This window comes from Chanodichthys erythropterus, chromosome 2 (assembly GCF_024489055.1).
Source record: "Chanodichthys erythropterus isolate Z2021 chromosome 2, ASM2448905v1, whole genome shotgun sequence".
In the NCBI taxonomy this organism is placed as follows: Eukaryota; Metazoa; Chordata; class Actinopteri; order Cypriniformes; family Xenocyprididae; genus Chanodichthys; species Chanodichthys erythropterus.
Window position 1 is genome coordinate 28829473 of NC_090222.1, and position 22448 is coordinate 28851920.

The 22448-nt window shown below is 37.4% G+C and overlaps 1 protein-coding gene across 5 annotated transcripts in view; it reads right to left on the reverse strand.

The window, feature by feature from the left end:
- Positions 1–22448, reverse strand: part of galnt1 (UDP-N-acetyl-alpha-D-galactosamine:polypeptide N-acetylgalactosaminyltransferase 1) — a 124118-nt gene that overhangs the window by 91054 nt on the left and 10616 nt on the right. The window contains exon 1 of one of the 5 annotated variants that reach the window (XM_067408285.1): positions 5192–5208. The exons of the other annotated variants lie outside the window; for them this stretch is intronic. The gene's annotated coding sequence lies outside the window, so the exon portion shown is untranslated. Of the gene's footprint in view, positions 1–5191; positions 5209–22448 lie in introns of those variants that run through there. 5 annotated transcript variants of the gene reach the window in all.

Here is a 22448-nt window from a genome sequence, read left to right on the forward strand (position 1 = left end):
GTGCCATGTTGAACATCCAGTGGTCAGTATGAGAGAAGTATACTCAAAAAAACAAATTTTTACTGCTCTAATACAAGATACACAAATTTGTATGGTCCTGTCAAGCAGACAAAAACATGAACATGATGAATAGGACATGTAGCTTTGCATGGTTAAACAACGTACAGCTTTTATCACTTAGGGTGTACTCACTTTTATTGCCAGCTATTTTGACAATAATGGCTGTATGTTGAGTTATTTTCAGAGGACAGTAAATCTGTACTGCTATACAAGCAGCACACTGACTACTATAAAATATATCCAAGTTTAATTTCTATAGTATTGCCCCTTGAGAAGATATACTAAAATGGTTGCTGAAACTAAATATATATATACACACACACACACACACACACACACACACACAGTATCTCACAAAAGCAAAAGGGAGTATACACTCACTTTTGTGAGATACTGTGTGTGTGTGTGTCCCCACTAAGATAGGTGCGCCTGTTTGTCGTGTGTGTGTGTGTGTGTGTGTGTGTGTGTGTGTGTGTGTGTGTGTGTGTGTGTGTGTGTGTGTGTGTGTGTATATTTAGTTTGGGATTACAAGGCAGTGGAGAGTTTTAGATATCTTGTTTAATATATATATATATATATATATATATAAACAATTTTAAACCACATGTAAAGATTAGGACTGTCAAATAAACATTAATTTAGTATACTTTATTATTTTAAAAATTAAAAATAAAGTGTTAAGAGTATTTATCATCCCCCCGACCCACATATAAACAAAACCAATTAAAAGCATGTTTTTGTGAGCTGACAGTCAGCCCAGCCCAGCTACTAAATGTATCGTGCTTCAGCATGGGACACATTATTCTGTTCAAAAACAGCTAGACAGAATGACACATAATGAATGGAACAAAGTGGTTTTGTTCAAATAACTGCTAGGCAGAGTCACTGCACAGCACGAGACGGCACCACAACTGCAAAAAACATCAGTCTGACACATATAGGTCAACAATTTCAAAAAACGCTGATGGAATGCACAAACATCCTGTGTGAACGGCCACAAAATCAACCTCAAACAAAATTGATTGCAAAATTGATGTGGACTTTTAAACACTTTTTTTTACCAAAAAATATGTCTTTGAATTCTGGAGCCTTTCTCAGCAAATATAGATGTATGTGGTTAAAAAAGTAAAATGCTGTCGAGTACCGGTAAGAAAGCTGTTGTCATAGTGCTCCACCATAATTCCATTCAAAGAGAAAACAAAGTACGATACAATTTTCAGTGATAAAACTACTCTTACAATAACTGTTTTGTTAATAATGCTCTGTTGATGCGTTAACACTTTACAATAAGGTTCAGTAGTTAAACATTAGTTAATGTATTAACTAACATGAACTAACCATGAGCAATACAATTGTTACTGAATTTACTAATCTTCGTTAACATTAGTTAATGAAAAGTTGTTCATTGTTTGTTAGTTCACAGTGCATTAACTAATGTTAACAAGATTTTAATAATGTATTAGTAAATGTTGAAATTAACGAACAAAGATTAATAAATGCTGTATAAGTGCAGTTCATTATTAGTTCACGTTAAAGCGGAACTCAGTAAGATTTGCAAAGCTCCCCCTACAGGTTCCTTCAGTGAATCACACTCTGGTGCAGCTCTGGACTACAACGACTAACACTCACCAGAGCAGTAGTTTTGCAAATACAGTACAGTAATTTTCGAAATTGTCTTATAAAGTTATAATATATACATTGTTTTTGAATTACCATAAAGCATTTCGTCACTCTCGCGTGAACGTGAAAATGAGGCGATATTGTGTCGGGTCGGCGAAGCTCAACTTGCAAGTGCTTTTTTCTGGCGTAGACATGTCAAGTCAATTACCATCGTAAGGACTTAGAAAACTATTTATGTAGGTAAAAAAAGTAACTTATTTCTGCTTTAACTAATGAACCTTATTGTAAATTGTTACCATTGATGCAAATGGCGTGGAGTTTTCACAAAAGCCATGGAGCTGTCAAAAGTCTGACAAATAAATGGGAATTTCTCAGTCCGTACTAACAACATTGTAATTATAAACATTGGACTGAAAATTGGTGGTTAAACTTTATATCTTTTTCAGAAATATTTAATTTGTATTTAATAATGCGCACACACACACACACACACACACACACACGTTATGTGGTGGAAAAGTCACATTAACTTTTTTTAATCTATTACCCGACCAACTAAATTTTCATTCAGTTTAAATCAACCTAATAATGGTGGCTCATTAAAGTCATTTTATGCAGTATAACCTGCCTTTGTTGGCACTGTATCATTACAATCCAAACAGCTCATTTCCTCTAAAGAGTTTCTCCATCTGTAGTACACACACCGGATCCCTTTGGTGGGGAATAAGAAGGCAGGCACACCCTGCTGTATTCATTGCAACTCACTGCCAACGTCACTGCCAGTTATAATTAGCATCCAAGCTTATGCCGCACACCTGTAGCACTTCAATAGACCCCCCTCCATCCCCAGCAGCACACGCTCAGCAGACTTCCTCTTGGCCTCAATCTGCTCTTAATGAGAATTACAGGAATGAGGGGCATGTCTCAATTCAACTGCTATTCCACCACACAATAATGTGGCTTAAAATACAGACAGTTTAAGCACTGACAACGTTCATTTTAGTCTCAGTCTGCTGAGTCACTCTGCCCAATCACTTCCATAACTAAAACCAGGGGTCAGCCAAAGGCTGTGAAGTTTATAACAGCCAGTTAGATCAATACCCACAATGCACTTTTGCTGCTTACTGATCACACTGCTGTCTCAAATGCTTCTTTGTCTCCCTCTAAGTTTATTTCTCTCTCTCTCTCTCTCTCTCTCTCTCTCTCTCTCCCTCTGAAGTATAAAGGACATGTGGATGACCTCGTCTAGTGGTCAGTTGCTTCAATCACCTAATTGTTCCAATTCAAAATGTCTTTCCACTCATAAACAAAACGTGCACAAAAAACAACAGTGGTACAGTACTATGAAACCTAAAATAGAACTAGAGTAATATGGGAATTCAGACCACCTGCATTCAGCCGACAACTTCTTTTTCTCATAAATTACCATAATACCTACATTTATTTAAAAAAGAAAACAAGAGAGTGAGGCAAAAGAGGGGGACACCACAGAGAAATTCCTCCCCTTTTTCCTCAGACCAGCTCTCAGGGGGTCAGACTAAGGAATGCAGTAAAGCCGCTGAGCCGAGAAGACCGACCAATCATGCAAATCAGAGCTGAAAGAGAGAGACTGAATGATTAGAATTAACAAATTCCTCTGCTTTGTCTCAGTCTCTCACTCTACATGCCAACATCAGTTGAGAAAACTGAGATACGCAACCGAAAGTAGCAGTGAGAGTAGAATTAAACACTGTGATCATAAAATGTCAGATTCTTTTTCAAAGGAAAAGTACATCATGTATGTTTTTTCTTCTATTAAACACAAAGAGAGATAGAACCAATTACATGGCACACTTTGTTGGCTTAATCTGTTAATTTATTCAAAAATATATATAAAAAAAAAAATGTAATTAATACATAAACCTTGAATACAAGGAATATATATATATATATAATAAAAAAAATATTGTTTGCAAAATCATCAAGTAATGTGATGTGACCCAACAAAAGTCACATGATCCACTGAACATGCAGAAGTACAAATGAAAAAAAGGGACCACTGCAAACAGTCATCATATTTAAGCCTCTTAAAATATCAGATTATTTGGTCTTTAACAAGACAAGGTTAGTTCAGACTGCAAAATTACATTCATAATTTAATGTATGACATTTGAAATACTTTTTTACCTTGAAAAAAACAATATCTATTTTATACAAATGTAAAATTTTATATTTTAATATTTAATATATTTATAATATTATTTAAAATATAATATATTTAAGAAAAATTTTAACATTTAAAATCTTTAAAATAATGGTTAAGATGTGTACCCTCACATATATAGTTTTTTTTAGATGGTTTAAATTGAAATTTTCACTGACGCTCACATGTATGGAAAACACATTTTGCAAAAATATCTCTATGAGTATATCCCTATGAGTTCCAAAGAGGAAAAATATCATCCAATAAAATATTATCCAAGTTTTAAACAACATGAGGGTAGGAAAATTACTGGTGAATTATTTCTTTTAATATCTCTGATTCACTAAAACATGCTAAAACCCAGCAGCTACACACGTTCTCCGAGTTGAGCCGCACAAATCAGATGACCTTAATCGGGAAAGTGGAACAGTCAGGCCGTATGAATTAAACTAATTAAGCTATTGGCTTCAGATTGAATCAGCCGGTTAGCAATCATTCCAGCTCACTCGTTATAAAGGCCTCTCAATTATGATTTAGAGCTTCATCAATATTCTATTTATTGTGCGGTAATTGACGTGCACACAGTGTCCGGCAGCTGGCCTAGTTTAGCCTCTGGCAGATTAAGTCTGTGGAGTCTCTGTGCAGCCGAGCTCAGGCCACTCAAGCCCAAGGCAGAGAGCGATTTCTACCAGCTTAACTTTCGCCCAAGCACATACGTGCACACAAATACATGTAAATATTTCCCTTCTCCCTAATGCATGCATAACCGCAAAAATAAAATGGGCTTATACGGTGGCACTCTTGCAGATAAAAGAAAGATGATTCATATGGCTAATATGTAAACTCATTTCAGCACAGACACACTGAAACAAGACCATTCTTCTGCTCAATGTCTCTCTCAAACACAATGGTTATGCTGTATGCAGCATGTGTATACAGCTGCTAGGAGCTGATACATGCTATCAAGTGGTTGAAGATAAAGTCATTGGTAGAAAAGACAGGCTTTGAACACACGCGCACACACACACACACACAGAGAATGCTTTTGCATTTCTGACACTGCAGTTATCTCAGTAAGCTGCGATTATGTCTGCTGACTGCTGAGGTGAGATCCCACAACTGTGCATTTTAAGAGCTTTTTTGGAGAGATTCCTTACTGTCCCAGTGCTTCCTGTCTGATATGGAAATCCCCATATGTTTTTTTTGTGACTGGACACACAAAAACATCCTCCTTTCCAAAAACCCATGATGAGTTGTCAACAATATGACGAAATATGACTGTAGACAACAACATTTAACACTTTTTTCATTTCGTCTTCCGTCACTCACCAAATGGCATTATTCACATGCACAAAACGGATGCGGACTTCTTACGCATCTTTCTAACTTTCGACAGATGGATACTACTGCTATCTGCCTGACAGGAAACACAGCTGGTGCACAGGATGTGATGTCATCGTGACCACTAGTAAACAACTGTCCAGTGTCTTCCTCCAGCATTTTTCTGTCCTTTGAAGTGAGATAGCAAGATGAGATTTTTTAAATGGCTACATAACATTTACACTGACAACTACTAACATTCACCTTGTAAAAAAGGTAGTGAAAGTTAGACAGGATTAAATGAATATATTTCTCATTCAAGTGAACCAAAATAAACCAAATATTTTTATTAAAATGTATTCATTTAATTCAATAAAATAACTAAATTCTCATTAAAAAAATATTATAACGTTTTGTTTGAATTAAATTAAAAAAAACAAGCGAAATGAAAATGGATGGAAGGACGGAAAAGAAAAGAAAACAGAAAACCATTAGAACTAAAATCAAACTTCCAGTAAATTTAGGCATTAAATCATTATAAATATACTGTATGGAAAAATGTATATTCATTTTAAAATTTGCTAAAGATTACATTTAGCTGGTATTAAAGGGATAGTTCACCCAAAAATGAAAATTATCCCATGATTTACTCTAAATTCTGCGTATGGTCGTCTACCGGAAGCTAGTTATAAGAAGCTAGTTGAATTTATTATTGTTTCAAGTATGGATATTTTTCTTACAAAAATGCATCGATTTGCTTCAGAAGGCCTTTATTAACCCAATGGAGTAGTATGGATTACTTTTTTTTTTTTATGGATGAATGCATTATTTTCGGCTTCAAAACGCGCCCCCCAATAAAGCTTGGAGGACTAAGGATATTTTAAATATATCTCCAATTGTGTTCATCCTAGGATGGCTTGAGGGTGAGTAAATCATGGGATAATTTTCATTTTTTGGATGAACGTATATGTATAAGTAAGTGTTAGATGACGGGCAAAGTTAATGTAAATATATAAAAAAAAATAGACAATTTCAGCCAATACTAATATTTGAAAATAAATAAATAAATAATCAGCCGATAATTGATATGCTACTTGTGTATTGTGCATCCCTAAGTATTTTAAATGTATGTTATACAATAGACAAAATATCACATATTTCTGTTATATAATACCTTGAATAGGCTTTTTATAGAATTTTATAAAATCAGTGTAACAAATTTTACAGAAATTAATCTGTAGGAGACAAACTGTGCCAGCTAGGGTGATAAATGAACTGACTGCCGGGCAGATCCACGCTAATACCATTAGCTTTAGAGCTTAAACAGTACAACTAATGGGCGCAAGCCAGCAGAACCACTACGAAAGAACAGAACTGAACTGAGCAGCGCCCAGAGAGATGAGATGTGGCAATCTCTCGCCGTCTGCAGTGCTCTGGGAGAGTCAAGTTTTGGAGTCATCTCCTCATACAGTATGTTCTTAAATCCAGCCTAATCCTCTGAGCTGTGTACAGGATGAACGGGCCGATGGAGGGAGGATGAAGAGAGACATGGAGAGATGAGCGCAGGATGACAGAGGGAATTGTGCAGAAATGTTCCAGGTTGATCCGCTGGACTCCCGTAAATCCTTGCTGGATCTCCTGTGGCTTTTGTGACCGGGCTGTGACCAATCAAGCCACCAATCGGTCAAGCGTGCATCTCACACACATACACGTACAATATCTCTCTTTTAGGTGTCTGTGTCTTTTACTAATCCTCTTTGAGCTTTACATCGCTGCAAGTCCATCTCAACTGATACTGGGATAAGAGGCCCTTCAAACTTTGTAATCTCATGAAGAATGAGTGCACGCGTGTACCTGTGGGCCATGTATGTCCATTCAGAAATTAATTACGGATTTGCTCTAGTACATGAACTAGGCCTGGACGATTAATCGGAAAGTAATCGAAACCGAAATTCAGAACCTCTAACCGACGTAATTTTCCTATGCCGGTTATTTCGTTTTTTTAAATCCTGTTAATGCTTCCCCCTTAAAAACATATTACAGCGTATGTTGCCACATGACTCTGCCCCGTCTAGTCAGTGGCATAAAAGCAACACGGAGGTGACCGTCGGTTCAACACATACGACATCCGTTGGACCGGAAGTCATTAATTTCCAATGGAGAGCAGTACGGGGGCTGCGTGGAGTTCCGTTCATATGCAAATGCGGAAATTTCGGATCCGATCTGAGCTTCGGATGCGTTGAAATATTTGAACTTCTGCGGCTAGACCGTATGCGACCGGCCGACCGGATATGATGTATTCTAATAAAAAGGGAAAGGCGGTGAGCGTTGCGTCTTCACTAAACTTTGTCAGTTGTATTTGTTTTATGGTTTGGACATTCAAGCGATTTTAGACCATCAGATGTGTATTATTATTTCGAGCTACTGTGCTCGCGCAGCAGCATTGTGGCACGAACACTCATACAAACAGTAGCTGCGCAAATCATGAAGATCACGTGCCCAGAGAGGAACGCAGAAACTAGCTGTCAGTGCTGTCCTGTGATTTATAACTAAAGTAGCTTAGAAACTCAAAACTTATTATAGCATATATTTTTCTACTTTTGAAGGAACTATTTACAACCCACAGCTTCACAATTAATAGAGAGACGGTATGACTAATTCACACACGCAATCACTCGTACTGGTACTGTACTAATTTATCTTTATATGATTTACATCGCTCTTTCAGTAGGAAAAAATATCCTACCTTTAATAGTCAATCATATTTACAGTACAAACCTTGAAAGTGAACTATGAGAGCAAAAAAAACCCCAGAAACAAAATAATCGTTTATTAATAATCAAGGTAAAATGTTCAATTAATCGAGGTTTTGATTTTAGGCCATAATCGTCCAGCCCTAACATGTACCAGGCTTCTTACTGATTCTTTATTAGCAGGCATGTTCATTTCTCTTCAGACCAGAAGTTTCCCACAGAATACAATTCATTTTCAAAGCATGCTGCTGTGGAGTTTTCATAATTAATGCTCGCTGAGACTTGTTTATTATTAACTAACATAATTACTCCAATTTTGAACAAAAACCTCATGCCAGGGCTCCAGACAAAAAGAAAATTACTAGGGAGCCGTTTTGACTCCTGCAATGAAACATTTAGAAGCCAAATTACTTTTTTAGTTGACAAATTACAGAATCACTCAGTTCAAATGGTTGTTCAGAAGTGCTTCACTTCATTGAGCACATACACTCACAGATTTTAAAGGATGGTTCATGTCATTCCAAACCTGTAAGACTTTCTTTCATCTTTGAAATACAGTCCGTCCATTGAAAGTCCATTCCAACAAAACTATGATACTTCAAAAAGACATTGTAAATGTAATCGACCGGTTTAGTCTAATGTAATAGACTGTTTAGAATAAACAGTTATGGAAATATAGAAATTAAAGTTAAAGCTCCAATCACCTTGCAAAGATCCAGCACAAGATAAATAACTAAAACCCAACTTTTTTAAAGAACGAGCACTTGAACTAACACCAGTGTGATAAAGACTGCCTAAAATGACAGAAATTGTCTTTGAAAAAAAATATTTGAAGTGTAATTTAATTGTTTAGTTTGTCTCACGTCCGTTGGAATACAAGGAGAGGGCAGGGTTTATGACCTATATTGCTTCCAGCCACCTGAGGGCGATTGAGACGCTTTGGCTTCACTTTTTTAGGACTCGTGTGGCACGCTTGGTGTAAATGTGTGTAGTAGGAATATAATCCTTATGTACTACATCCGTTATGTTGTTATTGTCATGTGACCGACCAAAAACAGTTGCATTGCTTCACCGCCATACACAAATCCTATCCCGTGGCCTCATTGAATAGCAAATTGTCGATCAGATGTGCAATTCTGCAACCTACTCACTAGATGTAGTTCATCATCCAGGTACTATTCGCTGTTTTGTGAATACTGTGAATTCGGACATACTATTTGGCTCACATAATGTTTTTCATCTACTATATAGGAAGGAATATGCATTTCGGATACAGCCAGTCTGATTCAAGCCTCAAGTTAGTATAGCCACTTTTGAACCGAAATTACCACGGAACAATTTGTCCCAGGAACTTTTTTTCCCCCAGTCCTGTTGCTGTCTGTGTTTCCATCCTGGTCTAAAGTACTGTGAAGATTAAGTCTGATGACGTAGAACTACGCATGACTTCCCAGTTCCAGTTAGATTTAGAGATTAATAAAGCCTGAACCTCCTTGTTGGTCCATCAGTTGTATTTTTTAAACTCCATTGTTGATTCGAATAACAAATAACTCTTACTGCACGCACCGTAGCAGACTTTTAAAAATAGTGGTTGAAATAAACGCAGAATGGATTCAACCAATCAGCATGTTCTGCACTCAAGTCTCACCCCCGAAAGTTCCTGAACTTTGAAAAAATTACTACCTCTTGAGCAGGGACTTTCTGAGGGGGAAGTTTTTACCCAGAACTTCATTTTGTTCTTTGTTCCTGCGGTCAAAACACACTGAATAAAAAAATGACACCTTGCACTTGAAGATAGCACATTGTGTGAGAATTTTATAATAAAAAAAACATATTATGCAGGGCTCGACAATAAGGACTGCCCGATGGCCCGGGGCCAGTGTGAACGACGGTCAGGACAGTAGACGGAACGGTCACTTGCCCCATCGGGCCAGTGCTGTATGGAGTGCGATATATATTGTCTATGAAAACGTAATTGTTGATTTAACAATCGGAAATTATCGAGTATGTCCCTCAATTTACGAAACCATACAAAAACAAACCCATTGAGTGCACGCATGCACTACGTGAAGTAATCTAGCAACAGTTAGACTAGTGCGCGTACGCTTTCACTGCGCGTGTTTTAGTCTATTAAAATACCTTTAGAATGCCCAGAATTTAAGATAAGTATATCTTTTATATTTATATATTTTAATATAGTTATTCAATATTACACAGCGCCGTTTTTTTCCATATATCAACAATTACAAATGTGACATCTTAGACACCAAATCGCCTGTTTCACTCTATTTTGCCATCGATAATAGTTCCAAACAAAGTCTCTGAGCAACACTTCCTGAATAAATCAGCCATTTGAATGAATCAGTTGAATCCGGTTGAATCTCAATGACTCGCTCATTAGCAGGGACTTGCTGCCATCTACTGGTGGTTTAAGGTTTAAAGTGTCTTTTCATTTTTAAAATAATTTCAAATAACAGTATTTAACGTTTTATATTTTCAACATTTCAAAACATTATTTATGCATCTGTAACTCCTCTAAAGTGATTAATAAAGTTTAATGTAAAGTTATATTATATATCTATAGTTATATAGTTATAGATAACAATTATTATCTATAACTATATAATAACAATTTCTGTACTTGAAAATCTCCTGTTTAAACCGACATGAAAAACTTGAAAAGCATTGTTTATTTCATTTATATGTTTGCTCTGTTGTATTCGGAGTCACGTGACTACACATGCAGTAGTATGTTTTTAAGGGGAAATTATTAACAGGATTAAAAAAGCGCAATAACCAACATGGGAAAGTTCTGAATTTTGGTTTCGATTAATCGTCCAGCCCTACCGAGTACCACACCAAAGTCCCTAGTTCCTGGGTAAAGTTCCTGCGGTGGAAATGCGGCTTATAAGGCTGTTTCGTTAATCTTTTGACTGAATCATTATTTCATAAATGATCATATTAGCCATTCACAAACGTCACTTTTTCACAAATCAGACATCACGACTCACACTATGTTCGTTGTTGCATGAAGGAAACACTGATGCGTACCCTAACAAAATGATATATGTCAAAACCACATCCGGATGAACAGTTTTTCCATCTGTTGTCAATGATGAGTAGATTTTTCTTTAATGTTTTCACTCTGGCAAAGGAAACACGGAGTCTCAAAAAAAAAAAAAAGACAATCTGAAGAGCAACTAGAAGTTAACAGACTAAAAGTTAGGTGCTTCAAATAATTGACTAACCACAGCCATATCACCAGGAAGTCAGACATCTCCCAAAATCAGATGAGTATATTTGGTGAAGAGGCTGACTCACCATCTGGGCAATAGAAGAGACTCTTGGGCCCTCACAACCAGTTTGTGTTCCTGCACTACGACATGAACAAAATGTTAACAAGAAACCAAGCACTCCAAAGCAAATCTCGCCTGACATTTGGAATAATTCTCCCAACTCACTGTAAGATGAGACTCAGGGCAGAGACATGAACGAGCATGTGCATAAGGGCATGATATGACCTCATCAGGAGGGGAGTTGCTATGGAGACAAAGTAGGAGGGAAATTACCTCTGCACAGATCCAAAGGTCAGCCCTATCCCTGACTCTACTCTAGCATGCACTTCAAAGTGTTTCACTAAACCCTGACACCATGTGACTGTATGTCAAAGAAGGGGGCTCAGGATTTGAGCATCCATCATTGGGATGAGAACAAATAGCAACAGCAATGTTAGCTCAAAGACTCAGGAACTATGACTTTATACCTGCTCTAGTTGCTGCAGAGAGACTGACGTGGTCCACTAATTCCCAGTAAACAGCGATACTTTTCAATCATGTTGCTACTGCAAAAACATGTCTGTTTAAAAATATGAAAATAAATCAATACATTTAGTGAGGTTTATGTATAAAGTCAACATGAAATAACATTCACAGCCCAATTTACTTCTATGATGTGACATATTTCTAACTAAAACAGGATATTTAACAAGAAAAAAATATTTGATTTTGATTTGATCAAAGGATATTATTAAATCAGAATCTGAAAAAAGGCTAATGCACAATAGTAGTTATTGGTCAATACTGGATATGTAATTGTTCATGTTCATTTCTTCTGCTTTTACTTGTATATTGCCTTTGTTGTCATTAAACATTCACTTAATCTAATACTAATAATGTAATAACACTGTTAAAGGTACAATATGTAAAATTTTTGCAGTAAAATATCCAAAAACCACTAGGCTAGTGTTATATATTTTGTCCAGCTGATTACTAACAATATCTCTAATGTTTTCAACTACTTGTAAATCATGAGAAAATTCCCATTCTAAACAGTGACACGGGGCAGTGCAGTCGCCTGTCAATGACGTCAGTTACCTTTGTTACCGCCTTTACTGACGTAGAAACCACATGACAACAGTGCCGTGGACAAATGCGGAAGTAGTGTCTAGCGTCCAAACCACTAGATTGCTTCAAGCAGTTCCTTATTTACTTCTTGCATGTTTTATGGTGGATTGTGTTACTTATTTATGGAACATAATTACTGTTTACCATCTGCAGCTGGTTCTGTCGACAAGGACAGCTCCTGTAAACTCATGACCGGAAAAGCGGAAGCGGCGCCGGCGACTGTCTCATAATAAAAGTCCCGCTGCTCGTGAGGCGTGTGTTGATCAATCGCTCCAGCTCCTCGTTCATCTCCACAACACTCGCTCCTGCTCTGCTTCATACTACAGTAACGTTAATAATCACATCCACGAACATGAGCTCTTCCAGACTCCAATCCCTATTCTTTTGCACCGTCCATTGAGATGGAGACCACATGTCCCAAGTTTCCGCTCTAAAACTACGCCTTTGTTTTGAATAGGCTTCTAGCGACCTCTAGCGGAAAAAAATATCACAAATTCAAACAATAAAACCCGTTTTCTTTAATGTGTCGTGACCATGGTCGTGACAGATTGCTGTAGCGTCTCAGCTCAAGAGGCTCGTAAACTGATCATCTCTTACTACGAGTCCATTTATAGCATCAAATAAACATGAATGAACATGAGAATCAGTAAGATGTATTTGGGACATCAGCCAAAAAGAAATGTCAAGTAAGTACATTTTGATGAAAAATTATAAAGACAAATGTTTTATGGAATAAGTCTTAAAAGGTTTTTGCAACTGCAATATTGCTTCTCAGGTTCATTAATTATAAAGTGGTTCGGAGCGTGTATCAAACTGCCAAAGTCACGTGATTTCAGTAAACAAGGCTTCGTTATGTCAGGGTTCTGTCACTTCGGTCTAGTTTATTTCTTGGTTTTGTGACAGAGCTTTGACACTCCCGTTCTTGTCGTGTTTTTGTGTGAGCGTACAGTCTCGAGTGTTCTCGGGGCTGTGCGCTCTCTTGTCTGCGTGCCTTGTTTCATGTTGGGAGCGTGGCGTTCACATGGCTTGTGATTTGTCTTCATTGGCCATGTGCTTGTGTCTTTGTTTTGTTTGATGTGAGCACATGGCTTGTCATGTGTTTCTTTGTGCCACGTGCTCTCATGTCTATTGTCTTGACCCCGCCCACCTTGTTACCTCATTATTGGTTGATTTGCCCCACCTGTCCTCCCTCATTACCTGCCTTGTTTGCTCTCCTATTTATTCTCCTTGTGTTTGCAGTCCTGTGCTGGTTCGTCGTCGTTTATTCCCTCATGTTTTTCCTCCAAGTCAGTCAAGTCCAAGTCAAGTTTTTTGTCTAGTCTGTTTTCCCCCTCGGGGTAGTTTTTGTTGTTTTGTTTCATTTTATTATTAATAAAAGCCCTCTTCCCTGCATATTGAGTCCTCACTCCTTCCAAAAACCTGACACGTTATGCCATAAGTGTTTCGAAATTTCAATGGTTCACCACTGGGGGGCGTGACTTTGGCAGTTTGATACAATGCTCCGAACCACTGAATCGAAACAAAAGATTTGTAAAGCTTTGAAGCTTCATGAGGCAGTGTTTTAAAATCGCCCATAACTAGATATTTTTGAATAAAGTCCTTATTTTGTTTTTTGGCGCACAAAAAGTATTCTCGTCACTTCATAATATTAAGGTTGAACCACCGTAGTCACATGAACTGTTTTAAACATGTCTTTCTGGGCATCTGAAAGTGTTAATTATTTTGCTGGCAATGCAGGCCTCACTGAGCCATCGGATTTTATCAAAAATATCTTAATTTGTGTTCCGAAGATGAACGAAAGGTCTTAAGGGTGTGGAACGATATGAGGGTGAGTAATTAATGACAGAATTTTAATTTTTGGGTGAACTAACCCTTTAAGACTGATTTTTTTTTTCTCCCAGTTCTCATTCACTGCTCATGTTCAGCTCTCGGAATTGCCAGCTTGAATTCTTGTGATTTTATAGGAACCTGCTCCTTTGCAGCCACAAAAAGCTGAAGTGAGCGATACACAGACAGAAGCACACCCACACAGCTCTGCTCCGCTGAGGCCTGTCCCCTTATCACAGGTCTGTGGAGAGCTCTTCATCTGTGGCTCACTGTGGTCTGCAGGCGGAAGGCATAGTGCAGGCATGCAGCACAGTCTGAAACATGATGATAACTCAGAAACCTACAGGACAGGAGAAGCTGTGCTAATAGACTGAGCAGAGGAGAGAGAAGACAACTTCTTAAAAAGTTGCCTTCTAGGCCAGGAGAATTGAGATAGCAGTAAAACTAATATGCCTAAACTGAAATTAGAAAAAGGAATCTACAAATTAAATCTTTGGGGAATATTTGATTGATTTACATTGCAAACAAAAACATTAATCCGAATGAGAAAAGAGAAAAAAAAAACAATTTACCAATGCATAATCTTGTTCACATTTCCATAAACCAGCCAGGAAATGTTTTAATACAGCATACAGTTTGGTTTGCTAGATTAAGGAGGTGACACATCTTACCCCACTCTCCACTACTACTGCTCAAACAGACTAGTGCACTAATGTAACAGAGGACACAAAGCAACGATAACAGTTTAATGTCTGCAAGAGTTTTAATGTGCTTGATTGAACTGAACTACATTACAGTGCCATCGTTAGACAAAGCTTGGCTGCAGAAAATGAGAGAACATAAAAACGATTTATTTGAAGCCATTTGGAGAAAGCACCCTGCAAAACCCTGATGATATCACTGCACAGCCTTTCTCTCTCTTTTTGAGACACAGAGGGCGACTGCATGGGAGAGAAAATCAATCAAGAGCGCAGTGTGAGTAAACACTTCAGGGAGGCACAGCCACAGATGCAAGCGCTATGGACAAGTCACGTCTGCCAACCCCGAACCAGCTAGACACACACACGCAAAGAAATGTGTTGCGAAACGAGAGAATGCATCTCCTCTCAGGAAAGGCACAAGCTGTCGTCACTCCTGCTCCAAGCAAAAACAATGAGAGCGAGACGGTGTGGGTGAATTCAAGAGACACTGCGGTACGAGTGCTCCAATTATTGACAAAAATTTAAGTGTTGATTATTTAAGTGTCAATTATTACCGTCAGATAATATAAATAGTTATTTTGTGTAGGGCTGCTGCTTTATTTAGACAATGCATCCATAAAGAAACTGTTTCTGAATGCTATATCAGTAAGAAGAGCATCAAGTGTCTAATGGGTCACACTGGCTCACTTTGCACCATGAACAACAAACTGTTATTCATATTTATAACAAATTATACATGGGAAGCGAGCAACACAACAACACTAGAACACTCATCCTGTTATAATGAATGAAGCCTTCATTGTAAGTTCACACGTTTTTTCATAAGAGACCCTGCAGTTCAGCGTGAGCTCATCGGCTGTCCACGCTAAGAGTTCTGGACTCTGTACAGAATGACTCTCTTATTTACACTGAGTTGTTTATAACCCAAGTGTTGTAGTGAATACTGACAGTTACACTCTCTACATAGGCAAGGGGAGATTCACAAGTTCTTCAGTCTGAATGGTTAATGGTAAAACAAACTTGGTTTGCTGTCTTCGAAGGAGGCTCGAACCTGAGGCTCGGCTCGAGCTCCGAGTTAAACCCCCCTATAACAGTACTGCATAGAGGGAGAATAAGAGAAATAGAGGATGCTGGAAGAATTGTCGCTGGGATGACGCAGTGACTGCTGCATATATACGCTCGTAATGATGATTGACAGGACTGAATGTTTAGGCTCCTCCCGAACCAACGTTTGGAACTACATAACATGTAGCAAAACTGAAAATTACCAACTGGGCTTTTCACTTTGGTACTAAAGCTTGTTTTTGAGTGTCAAGGGATGTTTCTTCAGCTTTCATTTTCAAGTGTCACCTCAAATAGAAGCATAAATCATTGACATGTAGACCAGACTATTTACATCTCACTCAATAAGACACTCAAAACGCCTCTGATTTGTCATTGCGTTCATGCACATGATAATAACATTGACATTATTGGTTATGAAAGATTACCGATAATTTTCAAATATTAAAATGTGATATCTGATATGCAGATATTAAAATATACTATTTAGTCTAAATTAATAAAATATTAAAACAGTATGCAAAATGGATTTTAATTTTGAGATCTGCAACAGTTATCATTTAAGTGCTTTTAAATCTTTTTTTTTTTTTTTTTTTTTAAAGATCATCTTTAAGTGAGTGTTATGTCAAAGCAGGTAATCTAAATGTAAAAATAGCTTAAATTAATGTATAATTAAATATCTAATATCCAAAATAAGGTAATGGTTATGGTTTTATAGATGTTATGTTTTACCACTTTGGCCAGCGTGAGTTGTTTTTAACTGTGCTACAGAAATGAATGAATGAATTTAAAAAAACCTTTGTCATAATGGCAGTAGATTTTAAAAAATGCTGTAATAGACGTCGCAATTAGATCAATTTTCTTTTTTAATTAATTGTGTAGCAGCAAAGCAGTAATCATACAACCAAATCTACATATTGCATCATCATTTCTCATAAGGGATCTTTACATTCCTACATCCTTCTTTCCAAGTCCCTGCATTGCTCTGCTAAGCATCATGCTATGTAGTTGTAAATTAGGTGCAAACTGCCTGGTTGTTAAGCTCTGGAGACCAGCTGCATAAACATGAACACCGTTAGGGTTGGTTTCCCATCGACTGAGAAGCGATACAAGCTCAACATGCTGAAAATGAGGACTTAGCAATGCAGAATGAGGTCTGTGGAGACGGTTAGGACAACAGTAGCTGAGCCTGAGCAAGCAAGCTGTTCTATCCCCTAAAGCAAACCTAAACATCACTTAGCAGACAATCTGACTACTGTGGCAGTTTGCAAGTAAACAGAATTAGAGCGAATGGGAATATGAAAATATTTGTCACATCCTCAAATAATAATAACAAATATTATAATTGTTACAATACACAGAAAATAATTGCTTGTTGCTGGAAATATGTTGTGATTAGGGATTAGGGATGCACAATATCGGCCACCATATCGGTATCATACCGATAAGAAAATTTGGCCTATTTATCAAAGCCGATAAATAATGGATTATTTCCTTCAGCTGAGACACTTCAGATGCGCACTGTTCACCATGATGGTTTTGAATTGCTTGAAATATGGAGTCACTTCAAAAAGGAAAATACAGTTGTAGGCAAATTTTCATTTTGCGATATTGCTGAAGCTTATATTACTGTATACGGTATTATCACAATATTGAAATAAGTTGCAAAAAAAGTGTTGTCACAGTTTAACAGGTTTAAGAACTCTTTCTTATAACAAAAATAACTCTTTATTTAAATACAGTAACGCAATACAAAAAAAAAATAAAGTAAAATGTTTCAAACAGATTAAAGTGCATAAGAATTATAAAGAACTACAGGTAACACTTTTTAATAAAGGTCTCATTATTTAACTAAGATTAACAAATGCTTTATATATATTTTTCATTGTCAAAATGTTAACTAATTAAGTCTTATGTCACTAAGAGTTACTGAAAAATAGCAAATAATCAACCATTTTCATTTTCAATCAGTCCAGCTTAAAATAAAAAATGTTTAAGTCTGAAAATAAGTAGCCTATTAAGACTTTAAGTATTAAGTATTAAGTGCTGTGATGAATATTGCGAATACAAAAAAAACTGAATGTCAGTTTGAAGCATTTTAAATACTGCTCAGTAGGGCAGCTGCTTTGTTTATGGGGTTTCCGGGGTAACCGCTGCATTTCTGCTGTTCCATCAGCGCCCTCTGCTGTCAGAAAGTGAATGTGCACTTTCATTCAGCGCGTCTCCTTCATTCATTCCGTCATGTGCTTATTGTGCACGCTGGGCTTGTTTACATCTGAAGGCACATCCCTTTGACGCAGCATACAGTGGTGTTGTGCATTTTATACAGTTGATGGGGAAAGTATTCTTAAAACGTATTATTAAAATTTGAATAATTCATAATAAATAATTATTATATAAATAAGTATTTTGAAGTGCCCACATGCATATTCATTATCGGGATATATCGTATTACTTAATATCGGCACGTCTAGTGAACATTATAATCGTGTGCTTGGGACATTGAAATTTACAAATATTATATAATGCACGAGTAAATCATGAATCAATTTTCCAAACCGTGTTTTTGTCTTATCCTGAATCACTATGGTGCACCTATAATAAGTGTTTATATTCAGACTACTTTAGTCTGGTTCGGGTCGCCACCGCTGTGGAGTAGCACATTACCTGCCTGACTTGTCATAGACATAAACAGTAAGAAGTAGATCCAGCTATAATGTTCTTCCGCAAGATGCATGCAGTTCTGTTTATCATCCGCTAGAGCGCACCTTTAAGTTAAAGATTAACAAAAATTAAAGAGGTGAAAGTGAGCTAGACATTTTTATAATATTAGTTTTAGTTAACTATAATAACCCGGTTGTGGCCTCCAGAGTCCCACCTATTGCAAAAGGAACAGTTTGCTAGGCTACGGGTAATCATGACAGAATTCTGTAACACTGAGAGGAAAGATTCAATTAGCCCTGACAGACATTTCCAAATGCTGCAGATGCAACATACAGGAACTGGCCTGTCCGCTAGTGTTATTTTTCTGCATGGGCTGCATTAGCAGGCCCAACTCAGTGCTGTTCCTTTAGACAGGTCTGGCTCTGATACCTTTTGGCTAAGGATGACCCATTTCCATAAAACACAATCTGTACTTAGACAAGGCCAGAAGCACTGTCAAATATACACGCTAACAGCAGGCCATCCAGCACACGCACTTGCAGTTTTTCCTCCAATACGCACGGCAGAAGACATTTCAGAGATGTCATGAAGCACAGAATGAGGTCGCCAGTCATCTCACTGTCTAACCTTTCACTGCTGCAACATGTCCTCAATCTAATTTTCCTCTCAAAGTATAGCCAACTCTTCAGGGAGGAAACTTTAAATATATTAGCATAAATTATAAGTCAGTGGCGGATGGGTTATGGGCCAAATGCGGTGATAGAAGTATTCTGTGTACAAACTATGCCATTGTTAATTATATAAATCTAGTAGTGGATCGTTGTTGATCCGTACGGACCAAGCCCCACGGTTCGGGACGTATGTGATTCGCGGATCAACATACATACAAGGCTTGCGCGCACACAGAGAGAGAGAGGTGCATTTCATATAGCTCGCAAACTCCAAATTGATTTCTTTTTCGCGTCCTCAGTGCACTTGGATGGACACATACACGCATTATGTCAGTCAAAATACCGCTCTCGACAAGTATTCTCGTAAACACATTCGATTGTGTCTTAATTGAACGAGGTGAGAATTCGGATGTGTATCTATCAGATGTGTGCGTGTATGGAGTCTTACTCTTAAAGTGACAGCAACCTATAAATACCTGCTGTTGTCTGGCATGTAAATCAAACAACAAAACACAGCTTTAACAAAGATTAATCTATATTAAATTTATACAGTGAAATTTTTACATTTAATTATTACATTTCTGTACACAAAAATGAATACTACAGTTAGACCTATACTTTATTTGTAACTTTATGTTGTATTTACCTATGCTTGTAATTGGTGTACAGTATTTGTTCTTTTTACAGTCTGTTCACTTGCCTTTAATATTTTATTAGTTAGGCTAGTAGTTTCTGCTGTGGTATCGGAGTAGTTAAAGTGGGCTAAGTAATAAATGCAAAGTTACCCCCTTTTTTTGTGCTGATCCGAAAAATTATCCAATCCGTGACTTAATAACCGTGTTTTGATCCGAACCGTGAGTTCTGTGATCCGTTTAACCACTAAAATCTAGAGATGAAAAAATATTTTTTTTCAGCATTAAAGGCACATTATGCAATTTTTTGCCGCTACAGTTCACTTATTCAAAACAAAGGCGTAGCTTGATGACGCCTTGATTTCGCGGAATCATGGGGGGTGTTGTCTTCACTTCTACAGTTGGTGAAAAAAAGAATCTGACGGGACTCAGGCAGAAATCATACTCATGGATGAGCTAATGTACTTTGTGTGTTCGCTCAGCGGCTACTATGAGACACTTGCTGCACACTGGAGAAAGCTAGATTGATATTAGGCATGGTAAACATGGTACTCACGGTAAATCAAGAGAACAAAATTTAAACAATAAGACTTACTGTGTTGAGCTATATAACATGATTAGATTTCTGTTGATGAATGTATCCAAACAGTTGCTCACCTGTCTAATAAAACACATAATATATTAAAGCAACAAAATAAAACCAAGGGTAACATGGGTATGATGTCACTGAAAGGCGATGCACGGACACAGTCCGTGTCCTTGCTTACTTCTCTGGATTTAAACATTCTTGGAAATATTTTGGATAATGTAAGTACACAAGTCAACAAAATATATAACACTGTTCTAGTGTTTTTGGATATAATCCCAAAATCCTACATATTGTGCCTTTAATACTTTCAATTGAATGATTTCTGAAGGATCATGACACTATTATAAAATATTAAAATAGATACAGTTCTATTATATGGGAATATTATTTCACAGTATTACTGTTTTTACTGTGTTTTTGATCTAATAAATGCAGCCTTGGTAAACATAACAGACTTCTTACAAAAAAAAATCTTATCGGCTCTAAACGTTTGAACAGTAGTGTGTATCCAATTTGATATCAATAAATTTAAATAGTAATAAAAAATAATATCTGCCGAAAAGCAGTATGGTACCAACATATTGTGCATCTCTAATTATTTTTAGATTAATCTTTAAAAAAAAAAGAAATGTCAGTCAATAAAGATTCAAACCCGCAACCTCTAACACTCTTTCATATCAGCTCAAGCGAGAAGCTGAGCCCCTAAAAGAGTAAAATCCAAGAATCACCCCAGTCTCAGTGTCACATCCCTTCTTTACCTCCACTCACATTCACACAACACAGCTCTCTCTTCAACTGTGTAACCCAACCTCCATTCCAGTTTCTGTTCTCTTCAGCACACGCGTCTGTAACTCGACCAACATCCCAGTTTCTATAGTTCTGTTCAGCGCACGTCTCTTTATCACGATGTAATCTGCCTGTTTCCTTTGTGCTTCTGTTATCCGACCTAAATCCAGTCACTTTACATCCTGAGCCATTATACCATCCGCCACTTAATATAGTTTAATGTCCCTGACTTCATTAGAGGACGGAAGCAAGTGGACAACTAACTCGTTACTCCAGTCTAATTTCAAAGTTCTGCCAGCTGCTCTATTGAACCATTTCCAGATATATATTTTGCATATATTTCTACTGGAGGAAGTTTTACTACCACAATACTTGCCTATAAAACTCTGGCCATCACAGAACATCAATTTAGATCACTGTCTCTCAACTGACACAGATCAGAAAATTGTGATATTGCATTTAGGTCCTTACGCTTGAAGGTAAAATGATTCATTGCTCTATATGACAGGCGAAGGGAAAGAAAAAGATAGACAGAAAGAAACAGAGGAGGAGGGAAAGAGAGAGAGAGAAAATGATAGCAAGGGAAATGTGAAGAGCGAGGATGAAAGGAAATCAAAGTAGGATCCCAATGCGTGGAGAAGGGGATCTCCTGTGATTAATCATCCTCCAGCCCACCATGAGGAGAAATAATCTTGTTAATGTCAACAGTGCCGAATACGCTCCAAATGCAGTTTCAAGATGTGGTATTTTAAGAAGGCAGCCTAAAGATTATGTCACGCTATCTGATAGATGTCCTAATGATAAAGAACATGTGACGTCGACCGATGGCCAACAGAATTTGATCTAGAGCTAATGAGCTTTAATTTCATTTCAGGCCAGCATGGAACAACAACACTGGCTCAAAAAAGCCTGTCAACATCTCCTACAGATATTCACCCCAATTGAATGAGAAATCTCAGAGATCATCATTATGGTGAATTTGCTAGCCGGTAGACCATGAGCTGGAGATCTGCATCTCCACAGCAGTCTGGAGCAAATGCAATTACAGCCCAGCTGCCTCTGTTAAACTCATGGTTGGAACTTCAAGGGTTAGTTTACCTCAAAATAAAAGTTCTGTCATCATTTACTCACCCTAATGATGTGCCAAACCTGTATGACTTTCTTCACCAGAACATCAAAGA